At 43.0% G+C, this 20958-nt stretch overlaps 1 long non-coding RNA gene across 2 annotated transcripts in view; it reads left to right on the forward strand.

Moving 5' to 3' along the window:
* The window catches only part of LOC110364120 (uncharacterized), a 123798-nt gene that overhangs the window by 64059 nt on the left and 38781 nt on the right, over nt 1-20958 (forward strand). For both annotated transcript variants that reach the window (XR_010468886.1, XR_010468888.1), the window contains exon 4: nt 2722-2839. This is a non-coding gene — a long non-coding RNA (uncharacterized LOC110364120). The remainder of the gene's footprint in view (nt 1-2721; nt 2840-20958) is intronic.

Raw genomic sequence — 20958 nt, forward strand, 5'->3', positions numbered from 1 at the left:
GCATCTGTTTGTCATTGAGGTCTTTCGCTGAACCCTTCCCTGAGAAAAGCAGACTTGGAGGAGTGGCTGACACACCAGAAGGCTGTGCTGCCATCCAGTGAGACCTGGACAGGCTGGAGAGTTGGGCGGGGAAAAATTTCATGAAATGTAACAAGAGCAAGTGTAGAGTCTTGCATCTGGGTAGGAACAACCCCAGGTTCCAGTATAAGTTTGGGAAGGACCTGTTGGAGAGCAGTGTAGGGGAAAGGGACCTGGGGGTCCTGGTGGACAACAGGATGACCATGAGCCAGCACTGTGCCCTTGTGGCCAGGAAGGCCAATGGCATCCTGGGGTGTATTACAAGGGGGGTAGTTAGTAGTAGTAGGAGGTTCTCCTCCCCCTCTACTCTGCCCTGGTGAGACCACACCTGGAATATTGTGTCCAGTTCTGGGCTCCTCAGTTCAAGAAGGACAGGGAACTGCTGGAGAGGGTCCAACATAGGGCAATAAAGATGATTAAGGGAGTGGAGCATCTCGCTTATGAAGAAAGGCTGAGGGAGCTGGGTCTCTTTAGTTTGGAGAAGAGGAGACTGAGGGGTGACCTATGGATGTTTATACATATATAAAGGATGAGTGTCATGAGGATGGAGCTCTTCTTGGTGACAACCAATGACAGGACAAGGGGCAATGGGTACAAACTGGAACACAGGAGGTTCCACTTAAATATGAGGAGAAACTTATTCTCAGTGAGGGTAACAGAACACTGGAAAAGGCTGCCCAGGGAGGTTGTGGAGTCTCCTCTCTGGAGACATTAAAAATTGGCCTGGATGCCTTCGTGTGTAACCTCATCTAAGTGTTCTTGCTCTGTCGAGGGGATTGGACTAGATGATCTTTTGAGGTCTCTTCCAATCCCTAACAGTCTGTGATTCCGTGGAACAAGCCTTCACAGAAATTGAGATGACACCTGCCACACAATAAGTCTCAAGGAGAGGTTTCTTGCTAGAAGGAATGGAAGTTGCTCAGTGGGACAGGTAGGGAGCATGGCTGAACTGGACTGCTGGTGTGGGAAGAGTGGGTGACAGCCTGTGTGAAGAGTAAGCTGCCCAGAATCCGGAATTTTTTAGAAGATAGGCAGCTTGAAAGCATAAAGTATTTTTTGATAGGCCTTGCTTTCGACATTTCCCTGCAAAGCTGACACCTATGCCCTCCTCTCTTTTAAATTCAGTTTTGAAAATATAATAAAAACAATTTTATCAAAATGCAACATTTCAGTAAAGGCTGAAATTCTTCAGCATTACCATTTTGCCCATCATAAAGCCAGGCACATGTGCTCAATTAATCATAACAAGCTTGGCAGAAATAAAACACTTCGATAATATTAATCAAAACTGGCAGTGCCTGTGGAATGTTTCAATCTCAATTGAAAGGGCATTTTCTGTCAGTTCAGTCAGAACATTTTCAACCAGCTCCAATCACACATTTAGCTAGTAATTTTCAAATGCACCTAATAGACTTAGGTACCACAGGCCTAGTGCAAGGCTGAGGAGTTGCTTGCTTCTAAACCACTTGGTGGTAGTTTGTGCTGTCACGCTTCTTCCACTTAACATTCACTAAGACCAAGAGGTGACAAAAGAGAAGCAAAAAGTAATCCAGAAATATAGACGAAGGGTCTGAAATACCATCAAGGACCAAAGCTGGTATTGAACTCTGTCTGAAGCAGAGCCGGCTGCTGTAACAAAGAGATATGGCCATGTGCCTGTGAGGGCACAAAGCAAGAAAATGAGACTCAGGAGACAATAGAGCATCAAAGAGGGATCATGGGTATTAGTAGTTATACTGCCTGAGAAAGTCTCACCACACTGAGCTTAGTAGGCCAGGGAAGTTTCCTAAAAGGTGTTGGAATGAGAAAACCACATCCAGCTGCCAAAGCTTTGCTAAAGGCCCGTAGTAAGCAATCTCAAGCAATCTCTTTCTAAACTGGTATCCTCTGTACGACGGACCCAGAAGTCACCAAGCAAAATGAGCAAGGAACCTACCACTCGAACCTGAGACCATGCAGCTGGGACAGTTCATGGCATTTCTTATCATCTTGCTCTATTACTGTATTCTTGCTATCTTATTTCTTTTTTTCTTTTCCCAGCCTCGAAGATTGTGCAGTACAGAACTAAGAACTAAATGCATTCAAAAATACATAGGTAATCACATATAAGACATTTGACAACTTTAATCAACATATGGAACTCAAATATATACTGCTATTCTCCTGTGGATTAGTAACACTTTTAAATGTCTTGAAATCAATATTTTGCATCAGTGACTAAAGAAAATTAGCAGTCGGCTGGGACTGAAATTGAAACCTGCATCTATCCTCATCACATCTGCACAGCTCTGTCCCTCTAGGAGACTGTGCCATCTGGTACATTGTGATCAGGACACTTGTCAGGCAATAAAATCAAGTCAAGGAGCTTTGGGAGCTAGAAGCTCTTCAGTTCAGACTTTTACTGAGACTAGGAATAGACTTTCCACTTTAAAAATCACTGTGAACCATATGTACTAAACTTCTCATGCATGTCCTTTCCCACATCAGAGCTGCTCAGAGAGTCAGAAATGCTTTTGCATGCTGTTCCTGCATCCACCTCTCCAAAACGAAGTTTTGCCACAGAAGGTATCTCATCTGTGGTGGCTGCTAAAGTCAATGAAAGTATCACCTGAAATAATTTTCTCCAATGTGACCTTTTTGCAGGACATGCCTCACAGAGCCCAGGACCCTGAAGCATCTTAATTCTCAGTTGGCAAGATGCTGTGCATGTGCCTGGCATGCCTACCTCCTCATCTGATCTGCTGTAAGCCATATGTGGCCGGTAAGTTATACCATACATTGCTCTGCAGGAAGATGCATAGTTTTCAATGAAAAGATGGTCCACCACTTAGATTCCAGCAATTACTCTATCTGCTAAACATTTCCATCCATCTTTTGTCTTTGCAACTCCCGAATTTAGAAAGATTTTTGAAAAATTTTCCCTCTCTAGTATCTTACCTTCCTATTGTTTTGTTATTCACCAACCAATCTTTATAAGACTTTAGAATTTACATATTCCTGAGCATTTTCCCATGCAAAAGCTGATTCCAGTCGAGCAAATTTTAAACTTCCAATTGTGCTTACTTCTTCTGCATGGTCCCTTGTCAGTGCATCAGTAACCACAGGATGAAAACCAGTGCTTTTAGAATGAGCAATATCCCATTCTTCTCTCTAAATAAAACAAGGTGCTTAAAGCCTGTTACTTCAAGGCAGCATTTTCAGATCTTGCATCACTTAAATGGCAGTTTTCTGAGCCCTCTACTTTCCCATTTTATGCTACCTTCCTTTACCTCAACCAGCATCCTCGCCATACCAGTGGCACCAAGCTTGACACAGCAGGACAGGGATGATGTCACAACAGATAGAGCCAGGAGTCTTTAACTCCTGCTCCTTATTCACAGCCCCTGTACAGAAAAACTGTACTAACTCTTTCAGCTGCAGCCTCACACTTAAAATGTACATTAAGTTACCCTGCTAGAGGCACTGTTTTCCAGAACTGTCCCTCCCACCATCACAGACGGCTTCTTACTAATTTTTAGTATCAGCCAAATACAAAGGCATACACACTGGGCAGTAGACACTTTAGCAATGTGGATTTCCCCAAGGAACCCTTCTTTAACCATTCATTATTCTATGCATTCCTGTTTCATCTGCAAATTTTGTCAGCAATGATTTTCATGTTTCCTTCCAGAATATTGATTAAAATATTGAACAGCCCTTGGACTGAAATCCATCCTCAGGGATACACCTAAAATCATCTACATTCACAGACTGGTCCACTTGAACAATTACCTTTTAAGATCCATTTTTTGGTCCCTTTTTAATCCATTTAACAGGCCTTATTGATTCCTAGACCATGCTTATTTTAAGGAAGGGGTACTTTAGAACACAATGGAAAGCTAATTTATTTGGGAAAGTGCATTCATTCTGGTCCTGGCAGCCTATGGAATTAATTTTTACTTTGATCCTCACAATATATTTATTTGTGTTTTTCTGCTATTTCCTGCAATGTTTGGTTGCTCCACAAGCAATAAGAAGTATAAAAAATACTACTGTTATTTCAGAGATGCTGGGGTTTATGCTCTTCTTCACCACCATTTTTAACGAAAGGACTTGCCTTCCTAGTGGTAGTAGTTGTTAATTACCACTAGGGGCCATCGTTTTATATATGGTGTCCAGAGTTACTGACTGGAAGTTTTAGGACTATTGCCGAACAACACTTCATTTTAAAAAGATGCAAGGAGGAAAATGTGTTACTCTTTAGTTTTATGCTTTTGAAATCATCCAGGCTTTTTTCACTGGCAGGATCATTATGAATGCCAAGTATGAAAGAAAAAAATCACCCCCACTTTGACATTATGGAAATGGCAGACAAATTATTTGTCTTTAGCTTACAAAGTATTTGTCTTTAGCTTCACCTAACTCTGTGTATGCTGTTCATGCAGGCAGAATTTGCTTTGCTGTGCTCTGGAAAAGTCCTTTCAGATATATGGCTATTGAAACTGACCCTTTCAAATGTACTGGGCACCCATGGAAGACTTTTAGTCAAGAATTCAACTAAACAGTTCTGAAAAAACATTGTCTGAAGAAACACTTCTTTTAAGACTCCAGTCACATAGATCTGATGTGTGTATGTTTTTGTAGTGTGTATAAGCAAGACACACCCTAACACTGAGCCAGCGGTATAACAGAGAGTTTGTCCTGACTCCCACAGAGAAACCAGCTCCATATGGCAGTCATGTAGCCTCTCTAAACTGAGGAATAAATTAATGCATCTAACAAAAAAAGTGAGAAATGAACCCCACAGTGGCCACATATGTTGCCTTGCATGAAGGATAATAGGTATCCCAACAGAGAGGATGACGCAGACTCTTACAGTGCCTGCATATAAATATTAAGCGTATAAGTGTCTGCTTAGGATATTGGAGAAGACTACGTGGAGACTTGCTTGACAGATGATGTAAAGGTAGTAAATCCCTCAATGTGTCTAGACAGGCTCTTAGGGAGTGCTGGAAAGGAGGTAATAGCGATGGACAATCAGTTATGGTTGTCAGTTATCAGATGATGGGTAAGAAGGAAGATTCTGTATAAAAAATTTATGGTGTTAGACAATATCACATTTGGAAGTCCTTCCAGGAGCTTGTTCAGTGCCAGACAGAGATGTGGAAAACCAACGCCTTAATGTATAGCTGAGTAAATGATATAGGGAAGGTGTGTGGGAGAGAAGGTCAGTGTCATTGAGAACTCTCGAGGAACTGATTTCTGGAGTACAAGGGCTTCAGTTAATCCAGCATGGAAGTAGGCTGCAGCTAAACTGCTAAAGACCAAATCAGTAAAGAAAAAATAAGGAAAACCAATGATGTACAGCAAACCACATTGTTTGGAATGATGCATCTCTAGGGGTGAAGTGAGAGAAACTGCACCCTCAAAAAATGCGCAGAGTAGAAGCCCATGGAAAACACAAGGAAAAGGGCAGTTTGAAGAGATAACATTCTCATTTAAGCAGAACACAGACAATAGGAAACCAAATCATAATATATACATACACACACACACATATATATAAAAATATATATATATATACTTCTCAGCATATTTTGAAGGTCTTAGAAATAATGTGTGGGAACTGACAACATAGTTTGAAATGAAAATTCTAATAAATTGGGTGTAGCAGAATCCTGGTGAAAGAGTGATAATTAATAGAGCACTGAAATGTTACACTAGGTGACTACTTGGTCCCAAGCAGTGTGCAAGGCCCGGTTCAAAAGAGAAAGGTTGACATGATTAAACAGCAGGATAAAAGATGCTACCAAGAGGAGGAAAACAAGTTCCAAGTGAGACAAGATGAGGACAGTGGGAATCCTTGAGTTTAGTCAGAATTATGAATAACAGGGCAAAACCTTGGAGAAGCAATTTTCCATGGGCATATCTTTCTTCCCCACTCACCAGGAGAATAATGCCATTTGAAGGTTGTGTAAAATAAGTGGACAGTCACAGAGGTAAAGGTGAAAAGATAAGGCCATAGCAGAAAACTACATACATTATTCCCATGTCTGTTCACTTGTCAGGAGCTCTCTAAGGTTTGCAATTCACCTCTCTTGGGATATGCTGGAGGATCTGTGTCTGAATAAACCTATAGAACATCTTTACAAAACAGAAAGTGAAAAAGTGACCATGAACAATGACATTAATCTTAAACTTCAAAAGGAGCCCAAGTATGAAATTTGCACATCAGCTATTGTGGCGTGCAAATTATCACTTTGACTGTCCTCCGTGTAGGAACAGCGGATGGCCATTAATCTATTAGTTTTAAAAGACCTGTGGAGAGGAGTGTTGTGGGCAGTGCGGGTTAGTAATTCTGATATCCACGCTGAGAAATAGAAGATAGAATTTATGTCTACAACAAATACAATCAAGAAGAGTCCTCAGGTTTTACAGAAGGAAGTCATGTTTCACCAGTCTATGAGGATCATTTTGAGGAGCTACTGAATACGTTTGCAAGGAAGATCCAGTTGTTAGGTACTATGCAGGTTTCAAAAAAGCTTTTGACAAGATGATTTCCTAGAGGTTTTTCAAGAAGCTAAGCTCCAATGGGCTAAAAGAGAGAGGTATTGTATAGGTAAGGAACAGGTTAAAATAGAGGAAGTGGTAACTAAAAAGCCAGCTCTTACAATGGAGACAGCTTTCTAATGAAGTGGATCTATACAGAGGTGTGTGTTGCACAGCTTGTTTACAAATGATTGGTAGAAAGGGTAGTTGTCTAATGAGGCAACCAACTTTGGCAAGTACACAGACTGGGGGTAGTAAAATGACAGATGCTGAAACGGGTTGCAGAAAACCCTCAAGATGCGAAATAACATAAGAAAACATTGTGGATGAAACTCTGTGCTATTTAATACAAACCAGTTACCATGTGGAAACAGCAGTGTCAGCAGTGCATATGAAGTGGTGAATTGTGAACTCCACGGTTTCAGTAAAACCCAGATTTTTGCATTACTGTGCATTGGTCTGCAAAAGCATTAGTTCAGTGGGCAGTAAAAATACAAAAAGCAACTAATGTTAAAAATCAGTAGATAGGAAGACAACAGAACAGACTACATTACTATGTTAATGCATACATACTTAGGACAGTCATATCTTGAATACCAGCTCCAAATCATTTGTCACAGAAGAATTTTGTGCAGCCAGAGGATCACCATGGGGATGACTGGTGTGTGGAGAGGCTGCAGCATGAAGAGTGGTTAAATATAAGCAGGTCACTTTTTCCTGAGAAGAGGTGACTGAGGAGAAATATGCTAGAGTACATGCTAACAATGAAGTGTGATGTCCAAACCCCAGGGAGCCTGGGTTTGTAGTGCTGTGGTAGTAGGAATGGATCCAATGAGAGGGAAATGCATTTGGGATTTCTAAGCTGACAGAACTCACTTTGAATTTGAACTTTGTGTATTCTTGTTGCTGCAGAAGTTTACATTATTTGCCTCTATATGGAGAACAGGGATGAGTGCAAAGAAAGGTGAGTGAAAGATATTTCTAGGGGACCCTTCTCCAGCTGCTAAGGACACACTGTTCCCTGGAGGCTAACATGCACTGTTGTAGGGACACACTCATTTCTCAGGAGACACACTTCTGAGATGGACGTGTTCTTCAGCAGAGTTTTCTTATAAATTTTCTTTACTTGTAAACAAGCACCAGGGCAGGCATATAAATACCTTGAACAGGGTGTGTTGACTGGCAGATCTCACACTCATTAACATGTGTGCAGAAGCATCTGGAAATGGCCCCTCACTATGACAGATGCTGTACAAACATTAAAGAGAAAGGCAGTCTCCTATTACTTTACAACAGCTTTTTCTTCCCATGGGTATTAAGCAGGCCAACAGGATGCCAAGGTGCTAAGCATAAGGCTGACATTAAGGAAGGGAACGGCAGACAGTGAAGGAAGCCATGTACTGTAGAAAAATCACAGGGCCCCTGTTTTTAAAGTTTAAAGAAATATTTAACAATAAAAGATGCTAATACAGCCCACTAGCCCACTTGTTTTTTTTTTCTTTCCCATCCCTTATCCTATTCTTTTCAAGTGGTCCAGAACAACTGAACAATCATTTCTCTTTGCAGCAGGGTGATTCTCATTCATAATATCCTAATTCTTCCATATCACCTGTCTTCTATATTATCCACCTCTGTTCCATGATGCCTATGCTACTAAGTATTCTGGATTGCCAGGTACCCTAGCTGAAGGCCACTCTATTCAGTGGTGCCTGCAATTCATGACTTAACTATTAGCTCTGGATCTTCCATCTTAGCTCTCCTCAGTTTCACATTTCTTTAACCAGATGTCTTCCCCTTTGCACTTCTTTCCCATCACAAAAACACCACACTGATCTTATGAATCAGTTTGGATTTTGAAAGTAGGAGCAGTATTTCTTTTTGTGATTTATTGTGTATGTGAAAAATCCATAACGTGAAATAGGAAGGCCCTTCTGTCTTGTGGGGTGATCAAAAACCAAAATTGCGAAGGTCAAGACAGGAAAAAGTTTTAGAAGGGTAGAAAATTATTTAAAAAAATGAAATTCTAGAATAAAACTCCTGAACTTGAAACCCACCAACTTGCTCAAAAGAGCTTTATGCTAGGATGGGTTGGGGCTAGTGATGTTTGTAGGGCTGGTTTCATTGCTGGACACGTAACAGGCTATTAGGGTGGCCTTCCTGAGTCTCATAGAACCCTGTAAGCCTGTCATTGCTAGGCTGGACCTGGTCTGAATTTATTACTGGTGATAGTTTTCAGTAGATAGACTGTCAGCACTTCACTAGCACCTTGGTCTGCTTCTAAATAGCCAAGTCTTGTGCTTTGTTCAGTCTGCAAAATGGAGGGAGGCAGTACACAAATTGTGGCAGGAAAGATTTAACCTTCAAGACAGTCTCATCAGACTGAAGATATTGCTTGGTGCAGACAAGCACAAGGTACTGTATGACGAAGCACAATACTCAGCTGCACAAGGAGAGGATGAGTGAATCCTGCCTCAAGATCAGCTCTGCAGAAGGGATCTGTAGCTAAATGCAGGCTGTGTTGCAAAGACTGATACCCTAATAAACACTAATTCGCTTTTAAAAGGAGTCTTCAAGACTGAAGGTATTAAAAAGCTGCTTAGATTGGCTCCTGGCAGGGTACACAAGGCTACAGCTGCACTTGCTCTGGGATATCTGGCGACATTGCTGGGTGGGCCTACTGCATGACCATGGGCTCTCAGGGGCCAGACTTACAAGTTCTTAAAACATCATTATAACTGCTAAGGCTCAGGATAAAAATGGTTGGAAAAAATCCTCATTTGGAGCCTTGGACTTTTCTGAGTGTTTATATACAGAAAGTGGGATAGTGACTAAGGACTATGTTGGAATTAATACTGTTTCCCAGATGCCTTCTCTTCATTCATAAACAGGCTGAAATAAAGAAGGCATCAGAGGAAACCTGGAGAGATAAGAGCTATTTTCCCTGGACTCTAGTTATTTCCATCAGACTATGTAAAACTAGCCATGCAGTGTGGGTGTTTTTCTCTTAGCTTTAGACCTTTTCTGCGCTGTGACCCCTGCAAATGCAGGACCTCATCTTCCCTCCCTTGGAAACCAAAATCATAACTCTTCTCTTGGGACCACAATTTGCAACATCTTCAGTCTCCTCAAAACCCTCTTTTTGTGGAGAGTACCCATCCAGCCTGTGATCTCCCTTGCCATGGGGTGGGGAACTAGGAGATGCAGGTCTCCAAGGAATAAGAAGTAAAGCAAAAGTGTGAGGTCAAGTATGTGATGGTCTGGAGAGGAAAGAAGGAGCGGAAGGCATGGGATAGAAGCAGTTTTCTTGATGTGTCTTTCTCAGCCATTGGGCATGTGATTGGCCAGGTCCTTTGTAAACAAAAAGTACTAAGTCAAAGTTCAAGCTGCTGTGAACTTCTGGTTTCATAAATGATTTTCAGCTATTTTATTTAGTAGTTGCCACTAAATTCAGAAAGGGTCAATCTCCATTTTTCCATGCAGACTGCTGGGTGGGAAAGTCATAGAGAAAAGGTGCTGAATGACTGAGAAAAACAAAACCGATTCATGAAGCAAGAAAAGGAAGACTGACATGTAAAACGGGTAATACTGCAGTGACCTGGCCATATTTTACACATCACGAGAATGAAGAATTCCTTTACAGGTAATCTTGAAGTGCTAGTATAGCACAAAAATCCATGGGATGAAGTCTCTATAGTTCCTCTATGCAAAACTTCTCATTCATTTAGACTGTGACCACACACCGCAAATTAGTTGAATGAGAGGCAGTTCACATTCCAGTCTCAGAATGGAGTTTGGAAAGGAAGAATGAGAAATCCACCATGTTCGGATTAAGTGAAGTAAACTATAGTCTAGCAACAAACACACCAGATAAATATGAATGTTACCACCTCCTTTTTTTTTTTTTTTTTGCATGTGGCCCAGCCCAGTGGATCTCACCTCTGCAGAAAGATGAATGCCATTGCCCAAGATATGCAAATGCAGATGGCCACCTGGAACGAAAGTCCAAGCGACTTCAAAGGCCCAGTTGTGCCAAGCCTTAAAAGCCCTTCAGATAGCAAACCTGAAAGCAAAATTTTGGGCAGGGCCTGTTCCTGTGCTTATGTCATCATGCAGGGTCCTGAACATCATGTTAACTCCCAGACTATTAACAGCCAGGGTCTGCTGAGGGAACAGGCTGTCTACAGCTCAGCTGAAGCTGCTTACAACCCATCTCACCTGCCCATTGAGGTGGTTACTGCTGCTGTGGCAGTAGCAAAGACCAGGATCAAAGAACATCTTACAAATCCTTAAATTGCTGTAGCTGACTCCTTGTAATTCACCTGTCAGAGTCCTAAAAGCATGTTTAAAACCTCCCTCAGAGGAGATGGCTTATTCTAGGTTGACTTGCATTGATACATTTAGGAGTGCAAACCACAGCAGTTAATTATATCACTGAAAGTCTTTTTACAGCAGTCATTGTAAAAAAGGCACATTTTAGTTAAATTAGGCTGATGGCTGCATGTAGAAAACGTCAAAGAACCAACAAAAAAAAATATCAGGACTTATACGCAAACCAGAGTATTTCTTTCATTCTGTTACAAACACAGCTGGATCAACTGGGGTCCAATTTCAGCTTTAATGGAGAGCAAGACTCCAGTTTCACATAGTTTGATCCTTACAGAGATCTAGATGACTTAGTTGGTCTCCTATCACACTCTGATAGTGATCAGAGCAAAAAAGGTTGTCTGCCTTGAAGATTTGTGTCTTTAGCATGTTATCCCTTGAGTTCTCAAGAGGAAAATGAAACACAGGTAGGACTGCATAATTCCTTTCTGGGCTGGAGTATGTTTTTTGGCTCTTGTCTCAAATGCTTATTTCAGGGTCAAACCTCTACTGACTGCCAAGAAAGCTGCAGATGCCTCCTTGTTCTTGGGAGCACAAAGGCAATGGGAACAGTTAGATTTCTGCATTTATTAACTCAGAGCCATAAAGAGTTAGAGGAAAAGGCAATTTGTCCACTTGTGCTCCTCATTTTGGAGGAAACCCAAGTTTCAGCTTCCACAAAGCTGAATTTGATCTTCTTTAATCTTCTGAGATATTGGTGAATACCTTCAATGAGTATTACTGGACAGACTGACTTATGGCAAGTAGAGAGTATATTTACAAATCCTGATTCCTGATGAAAATCAGACCAGGGTTTTTCAGTGAAAAGTTCTTTCTTGAAAGATAATTTTTTTTATATTTAGGGATTTTGACAAGTGAAAATACTTAAGAAAAGGAAGGAAACAAGCAAAAGTAAATTTCAGTACTCTCAAAGGGCTTACGTCCACATTCCAACAAATGCTGTAAGTATGGATAGTGAATGAAGAAATTTCTGACTAAGGGTTTCTATTTTTATTCTCGCCCACACTACTTTATGGTTGGAACAAATCAATTTTCTGACCTACTCTACAAATAATCTCTTCTGCCTGCTGTCATCTTCTTTTGCCCTCCAAACTACAGAGCTAGCTGGAAGTCTGCAGAATTCCCAGCACTTCTTATTACTTGATTATTGCAAAGGTGAGCTGAATAGAAAGAGCTCTGCTCCAGGTAACATTTGTCATTGTCAGCTTATTAAAGGTCCTCATTGGAAAGAGGACAGTCACCTGGCTCCTGATTAGAACAGGCTCCTGGATGCTGTCACAGTCCAATCAAGAGGTTGTTCTTCATGTGTGATGGATCCCTTACCACATCTTCACTGGTATTTTGGGAAAGCTGTTACTGGATGGGCAGACCAATATACTAGAGAACCACTGGCAATTACAGACAACAGAGTTCCTTTCCAAAGAAAATAGTTTTTTCACCACCACCCAGGCTCCTTAGGTGACTCCAAGGTGTTAACAACCTGCAAGACCCATAGTACTTCTTCTGCTTTGCAAACGGATCTATACCACACACCCTTGTAGTACCCATGCTCTTAGAGCAGGGCAAGGAAGTCTGCCTGCCCAAGGCCCTCTAAGTTATTGCTCTCCTCTTTTCTTCCTGGGAAAGTCCTAGGCCTGTATCTATATAGATATGCTGCTTTTCATAATATCTCACCTGGGGACTGAAATGGCATGTTCACTGTCATTGCTGATAGCAAATGTCAAACCACTCTTTTTTTTTTTTTTAATATCCTCTAGGATGGGAGTTTTTTGTTGTTGCTGTTGGTTTGTTGTGGGTTTTTTGTTTGTTTGTTTTGTGGTTTTGTTTGTTTGGTTTCTTTTGGTTTGTTTTTACAGAGACGGTGAACCCATTGCACATCTTAATATTGGGACTGTCATTCAGAGAGACCAGCAGTAGACAGGAACTGAGAAGAAAACCCCCATTTCATATTCCCACTGGGCACAGTCATCTGTGCAGCATGCTTCTCTGCCTGGTAAAGGAGCACTGCCAGCTAGTTCGTGCTGCAGGCTTGACCTGGTACTGTGGAATAGCTCGTGTCTTTGCTTTGGCACGAGGAAATCAATTACCTCATGGTGCAACACAGGCAAACTTTACAAGTTCAGACTGGAGGGCCATGAGAGGAAGGTGGGGTATGAGGAAGGCAATAGCAGGACTTGTACTGTTTAACAGAAAGGCAGCTGGACAGTATATCTCTCCCATCACATGATCCCCACCTGATGCTTTAGTAAGTTCTTCTGGGACCTTGACAAGTCAGCAGAGTACCAGTCTCCATTAACTTTGACATCTGACTGATATGCCCGAGCAGCAACTAATAGATGCAATTTACTGTCACACAAATTCTTCATGTGCCAAGGTTTTAAAAGATATTACAACCCCTCTCAGAAGACAAGATAGTAAAACTTACAAAGACAGCAACATCTGTAGCAGGTAGCGGTTCCCTGGAAAGGCAGAAGCCTTTTCTGGATTTCCCTGAGTTTCTACCAGCGTGTTCAGTCTCCAGTTTGGAAGAGTGCTGTGGTGTACCAGAGGAATATTCCCCATGACTGCCCTGGCAAAGCATCTGGCACAGGAGGCCACCAGGACCAACATGTCTGTGGATTCTGGTTTTGTTCCAAAGACATCTGAAGTACATGCAACACACATTGCCACTTTCCTGGCTAGCGCCAGATCTCTGTTGCTCTTGACTGTTCAGAGGGTTCTTAGGGCACCAGATACAAAGCATGGTTTTCTCTGGCTCCTGAAATGGCAACACAACTACTTTGCAGCTCCTGGTGCTAGTCCTCTAAAGCATGTCCAGCAACAAGTGAACTCATAAGACTCAAAAATCAGGATAAAATACCTCATCAATTTGAAATCCATTCTTCTGGGATGCTCGTCTGGATTTTTTCTTAAAAGCTTTGTTTTTTTAAATCATTGACCTCAGACAAACCAGTGGATAAATTACATTTTTTCCTGTGTCAACTGTTTGTTATCAGAGGAAATGTCCTCAGAGTCAGGCCTTGCTGTTTTTTGTGTTTTATCTGTGCAGCAAATTCCATTAAGTGAAATTTAATGCCAAAGCTCTAAGATCTGCATTCCTGGGGAATGACTGTTTGGGGGGCATTGTCTTTGAATCAGGAGCAAACACAAGCTGATAAAACACTTGTTGGATTATTTAGTCATGCCATCTTTTGCTGAATAGCTAACACACACATACAAATCACTAGAGGCAAAATATTTCCTAAGTGAAACATTGATGATTCCTGAAAGATACAGCCATGGTCTTAGGCAAGTAAGCAACCCTACTGGTGATTAAGCTGTTCCTGACATACATAACAGCATGAACAAGATCTCCCTCAGCCCCCTCAGAGTGACAGATCTTGTTTGTATCTGAAATGTTGTGCAGCAATGCACAAAGGGAAAGAAAACATCACCCTATTTCATCTTCTCAAAAATGAAATGGTGTCTGATTCTTCATTGCTTTGCAGCTAGAGGAAACCTGAGAGTCTTCTTCTCAACCCCATCTGTAGAAAGAGAGGTAGAACAAGCGGGGACAGAACAGCTGCTTGTTCTGCTGAAGGGCCAAGGGTCTGACAGCATTGCCAAGCCCTTTTAAGAGACTGCCATTTTGTTAGGGAGGCACTGCACTGTTTGTCCTCCTCAGCCAGTAGCGTTTGCCATAGTTTGCCATACCTCTCCAACTGGAAACTTACCTGTGGCACATCAGTGACCAGAAATGAAAGACTTGGCTCTTTCTCCCCACTTTTCCCTTCTGTGTCCTGTTATTTTCAGAACACAAGAGAATACCCACATGTAAGTATCAAAACTACTACTAGCCTGGTAACAAGACTCTGTCAAGACACTCCCACAGCACTGCTGCTCATAACGGACATAAAGGATTTGTTGAAGCCCCTTTGACTTAAGGTTGATGCACTTAGGAATATCAGTATCTAGCCTGGTAGGTTGCAGAATATGGCTTATGCACATGACTTGCATATGGTCCTGAACCTGAGGGATGAATAATGCCCAAACAGCAAGGACTGTTGGATTTGTTCAGAGCCATGTATTTGGCCACTATGGCTTTCAGAGAAAGCTGACAAGTGGACACAAGGTGCAAGAGAAGGTAAACTCTCTCAGGCCCCATAGCACAAACATTTCTTCAGTTCCTAAACAGACTTCTCCTGACTTTGCACATGAGAGCACAGACTTGCACAGAGTAGCCACAGCCCCATGGTAGTGATTGCCTGGCTGGGATGAGGGAGAGAGCAGCCAAGATCCTTGCACTGATGGGTCCGTGTAGGTATGGGACAGGAACATCAGCCTTTCTTTATCAAAGTGAAAAACAGCACTTCATGCATTAGCTTACTGACTGCCCCAATGCAGGGGTCATGCACTTTTCCCTGCTGCAGCTGCTTGTTGCAAGGTACTCTAGGTGCCTTAGCTTTTGAAGTGCCAAAGGCTTTTGCAAATATGCTTGCTAAAGTAGAAAGTTGCAACTCTGCAGCCTGCCTTCTACTCACAGCTCAGTACTTTTTCACCTGAGAGGCTATGGGTATGTTTTCCAGACTGGCTGCTGGAGCATTCACCCTTTGTTGTTTCGCCGCTGTTCTCATGGTCTTGCACCTGTGACTGCCAGTGTTGCTGTGATGGGCTCCCACAGGAAGCAACTGCAACCAACATGAGAACTCTGCTTTCCCTGTTCTCCCCTGCCTTCAGTTGCTTTGGTTTATATTTGGGAACCCATTACGTGTATGCACAAAACTTAACAAGTCATTGTGCAACACTTACACCTTAGAAAAGGGTGCACTGGTGTGTACAGCATCCCATAAGCAGGGAGAACCAGCAGGGAGTCTGTGTGCCTAATGAAAAACTTTATGATGGTTATGGGGAAGTATTATGGGGAGATCATCTACTGCCCTGGAGATGAAATCAGGAAGAGGACGCTTGTCTGAGAACCTCTCTTGCTTCTTTCCCTGCTTGCTGCCATAGAGTATTTTTCCTTTCCCTTTGCTCTTTTTTCATTTAATTTTTATTTTGCACCAAAAGTATCTTCCACCATTACAGTCAGTGTATGCCATCGGCTACAAACCCTGCTAATAAATAGTTGAGCATCTGTCTCAACATGATGTGTGTAGCATGTTCCATGTTGCATGAATGACAAAGCCAGAGAAATCACAGTTCTTGCACCTATAGACAAGCATAGGAATGGATTCAGTTTCAGCTCCTGGATTCCTCTGTGCTGCGTGCAGGGGAGCAGGCATCGTCTGGAGGCAGTTGGAAAGCTGGGGGGCCTCCCACTTTGCAGACAGTCACTGCTGGAAACTTCAGTGCCTAGATCAGTTAGATTTGGGTGCATGAATGACCTTAGGAAATTGTGTATGTGTTGCAACCCTAATTGAGTGGGCTAGGTCCCTGGCCCAGCTGAAGGAGTACCGGGTAAGAAGGCTGATGGCCAAAAGTGCTGAGCAGCATCCTCATGCCAATGATGTAGTGGTAGCTGGTATGGCTTTCTAGTGTAAATGCAGTAACACAAATCACTTGCGATTGCTTTTCAAACATGGCCAGCACAATTTGGTAGAATATAATGGATCAGCCTGACAAAGTTCATTAACTATAGGGGATTCACAAAACACTGCAGATCCCTCTGCTGTGTACGGGTATCAGTTGCCCCCCTGTAAATAAGGCATGCCTTTAACGGGATGTGTTTGGGAACGTGTGCCCAGCTGGAAAGAGTGAGAGCTGCTGAGCAATAGCTGCTTCGCATGACTGAAAGAACACAACTGTTTTGCTGAGCTCTATTCCCAGTGTTATTATGGGAGTTGTTCAATTCAGTTGTTCATATTTTGTCACAGGCATTTTTCACGGTTTAGGCATTCGGTTTCCATGCTGCCATTAAAACCATTCTCTGGCTTCAGGACGCTTTGTCCCTCTGTTGACTTGTTGGCTTGCTGAGCCTACAGGGTTAAGGTACTTGAAGGAATCAATTTTGGAAAAAACAGGCAGCTCATTCCTCAGTGAGTAGGAGACATCTGACACTTTATAGGTGTCAGATAAACATAGCAAACAGATTATGTCAGCTCCATGGTAATTAGACAAAAAGGAATTACATCTGCTACGAAATGCTCAGGGGTACCTTCTGACAGCCTCTGACTCTTTTGACTGTCTTACCTCTACATGCGTGGTCCTAGAGAAGTCACTGGCAGTATTTGCACCAGCAGTTACTCCTGTGAAAACAGAGTAGAGTGATTTGGACCCAAGTGCTATTAAAGTGCTAATGCTCCAGAAATCCCAGGAGTCAGCATTGTCTAAAGAATTAGTACAGTAATTAACAGGCTCTCTAAACACCTCTGAGTTTCCAGAAGTTCAGCCTTAATGACCTCACCTCTGAGGTTGAAGTTTCCTGGCTAGACTACAGCCAATGAGGGTTATTTGAACTCCCTGAAGTTCATCTAGCGAGTATAATTTCAAAAAAAGGAGTTTTCCTCATCACAGCATTACAGCACAGGATATGTCCCTGTGTGTTCCAGTGTATATCTGCACTTTGTTACTGAGGCCTGGCTGGATTTCCAGGGTTCCGGAAAAGTACCAGGCTAGCTTCATGAGTCTAGTTATGCAGGTACTGCCACTGGGACATGAAGCAGGACTTCAGGAGGTCTCAGGGTTCAATGCAACTTGTGCAACTATGGCTTTTCCTGGCAGCACTAGTCCTGCCCCTTTCTTCTATACCACACCTCTCCCTAGCGTCATGGCAAGTCTGTGACCCATTACGGGGGGACCTTCTATCCCCCTCCCTCGCAAATTGCCCAGGCAGCATTGTGATGCTGAGGTCATTTCAGAGTTACTGCTGGGTGACCACACTTCTCCTTGATAGGGTGGTAGATGCCAACTGAAGCATGGCTCAGGACCAGGGCATCCTGAAACCTGCCACTGAGCATCTCTTGCCAGCCCCCTATGCCAGGCAGCAGGCAAGCTGTTGCACTTCCCTGGCTATTGTTGGACCCATTGCAGCACTGCCAGCCATCACCTCTCAGGCAGAAAAACATGAAATCATGGGTCAGACACCACCTGGTTTGGGGTCTTAGAGATGTTGCTCCTATGCTAAGCAGGACAGGTAGCATTGCTAATGCTCCTGCAGGGCTCAGGGTTGACCCCTGCATGCTGCTTGAGGGAGTCCTGCAGCCCTCCCCAGGAGCAGTCCCTGTCCCCTTCCTATTTGCTTACCCTTTCATTGGTGGCTGTTTGTCCCAGACCATAGTAGTCAGGTGTGTCCTGCTTGCTCTTTCACCCTTCCTATCCTTTTTTCTGCCCCTTTGCAAACTGGCTGGGCTGCAGCAAGAGACGTGTGGCAGCACTCAGAGTTGGGGCAGCAGGCAGAGCTGAGTTCAGCCCAGCCCAGCTTTCTGGTTGTGGACAGATGGTGCATGGGTAAAAGGGCTGTCCCGTGTTGCTGCGTGGTTTCCATGCTGCCCTGTCCTGTCCAGCTGAAGGTGCCATCTCTGCTTCTATCTATCCACATGTGGCGGTGGCCAGGAAGCATGCAACTGGTCTATGGGGTAAAGCAGCCTGATTCCACAGACTTCTCCTCTCTGCATTTTTCTCTCTCTGCTCCCCTGCTTTCCCAAGTTAGTCTCTCCAGGATGCCTTGCCCACGCTTTCCTCACCTAAGTGGCTCTGGAACAGGCTGGAGAAGCCCACAGGGAGAGGCAAGGAGCCTGCCAGCTCCTTCAAGTGCTGCCTTTCTGTTCCACTGTTTGGGGCTGCCAGGAGGACAGCTGATACCCCCAGCCATACAAAGCAGCCTGAGATACTGAGCACAGAGTCTGTCATCTTGTGCCTGAGGGTGAATGTGCGGAGAGTGAAAGGAGCGAATACCTCTCCCCACTGTGCACTGCTTAGAAAGAAACATGGTTTGTTTTGATGCCAGAGCATCAAGCATGTTATTGCTTAATTTGTCTTGCAGGCCTCTTGCATGGCTTACACCATAACATCTCAGCCTAGACCCATATGTTATCAGCTGCTAAAAGGACTAATCTGAAAGATATCTGACACTGTGTAACTCTCTTAGCTGCTGAAATAGTTTTAACAGATACGCTGTGCTTCTGTTAGCACTCTCTTAGACACCCATAAAAATGCTAGTCACACAAGCAGATAGATACTTTTGTACCCCTGAAACGAAAGATCATGCCCAGTTTTGGGAGAGAGCTCATCCTGAAAGAAGGAATTAAAAATAGTTCTGTTGAAGAATAAGAACAGCCAAAAATTGTCTTTGTAACTCTGGTTCAAATTTGTCTCCCCTGCCTACTGGATCGTGTACTCTCTCTGGTCATCTGGGCTGCACAAAATGGCCAGTGTTTGGTTGATGCCTTGCATACAAGCACGGTCCTTCACTGTACAGTGTATTCACAGTTAATCCCAAAAACAGGGTAAAATTGGCTGGAGTTTTTGGCTCAGTCGGGATCCATTTCCACTGAGCCTAACTTTGTGGTGGATAAGGTGTCTGCATCTTTCCTGTTTCTTTGCCCTTCTGGTTTGTCAACATCATGAGACTTTTTGGTCTTTATTTATGGGTTTGCATTTTCTATCTGGCTGGTACACCTGCCTTTTCACTTCTTTACTGTTCACTCTCCAACCTAGAGCTCCATTTGGGTGATGTCACCAGCTTCTCTGCTCTGTTTGTGTCCCAGGCACCAGCTCAGGACATCAGTGTGATTGATCCAAAGGGTGAATTTGAATTCAGCCCTCTGAGGTTAAATGAAAGCACTCTACTGACTTTCCTGCATAAAATATGGCAGCCTGGGAGCCAGATGACATAGCATTGTCATCTATAAACTAGTTGCCCAGTCCTAGAAGAGAAGAAAAATGTAGATGGCCATAGTCAGTCTTTCTTGAATAGACCGGGGTTGGTTCAAGGCTGGAAGGGATTATTTCCATCTGCTTGAAATGCCTAATTCTGAAGTCCCTCAGAGAGAGCAAGTATGGGCAGATGCAAAATAACACAGTGCCTGCAGCTGTAGAGAGCAGATCTGTCCCTCCTTATACTGGTGACAGGAGGGACGTCCAACAGGTAACTGCATATTTGAAGAAAATCATTGAATTCAACCCTTCCAGCAGATGCCTTGGCTGAAGCTAAGTCGGTGTCTTTAAACCACAGAACAGCCTAATAAAGCTGCTGTGACCTAAACAACTAGCAGCTACTGTCACAGTCCCTCTGCCTTCTTTTAACATGTCATTTTTTTATGAGATCTTGCAGAAAGCAGAGCTATAATAATGGCCTGAACATATCTAGCTTGAACACAGAATCATTTGCACAGCCCATGTCTTTGATGTATGTGCCGCCTGCATTTATCCAGTCAAGACCATGCGGCTTGAAGAATACGCTGGTATCTGAGTAAAACAATGGAGATGTCACAGATTATTTTCCCAGATCCCTTTAACTTCAAAATTAATCACCTGACACTGTTCAAAGACTGGGTACCTCCCCACTTAAGACAGAATAAAGAGGTTATAGGGACTTACTTGCCCTATGGGTAACTGAAACTACACCCTGGTTTCCTTTTTATTTTGTCTATATCTTCTGGAAACTCTTTCTTATTTCATTCCTTAAGCCTTCAGTGTTCTTAATCTGAAATTAACTTTGCCTGCCCCCTACCAGGGCTTTTTAAATGCATGAATGGCACTGGACAGAATAGATCAACATTAGAGTGAGACCAGAAGTCTGATCAATTTTCTGACTTACTCTTGTTGCCTACAGCAACATAGTCTACACAACCAGAAAATTATTTTCTGAGCGGCTGCACTTCAACATGCAAGTTGACTCAAAAAAAAAATCTTTGTGACTTTTCCCTAGTTTAGGCTATCTCCCCCTTCCACAAGTATCTTTCATTCGTCTTTCAATTGCATAGAAAGGGCATCGAATGTAACTCAGCACCACAAACTAAAAAAGAAGCCAAGTGATGCATTTCAGCATGA

This window comes from Columba livia, chromosome Z (genome assembly GCF_036013475.1).
Source record: "Columba livia isolate bColLiv1 breed racing homer chromosome Z, bColLiv1.pat.W.v2, whole genome shotgun sequence".
NCBI lineage: Eukaryota > Metazoa > Chordata > Aves > Columbiformes > Columbidae > Columba > Columba livia.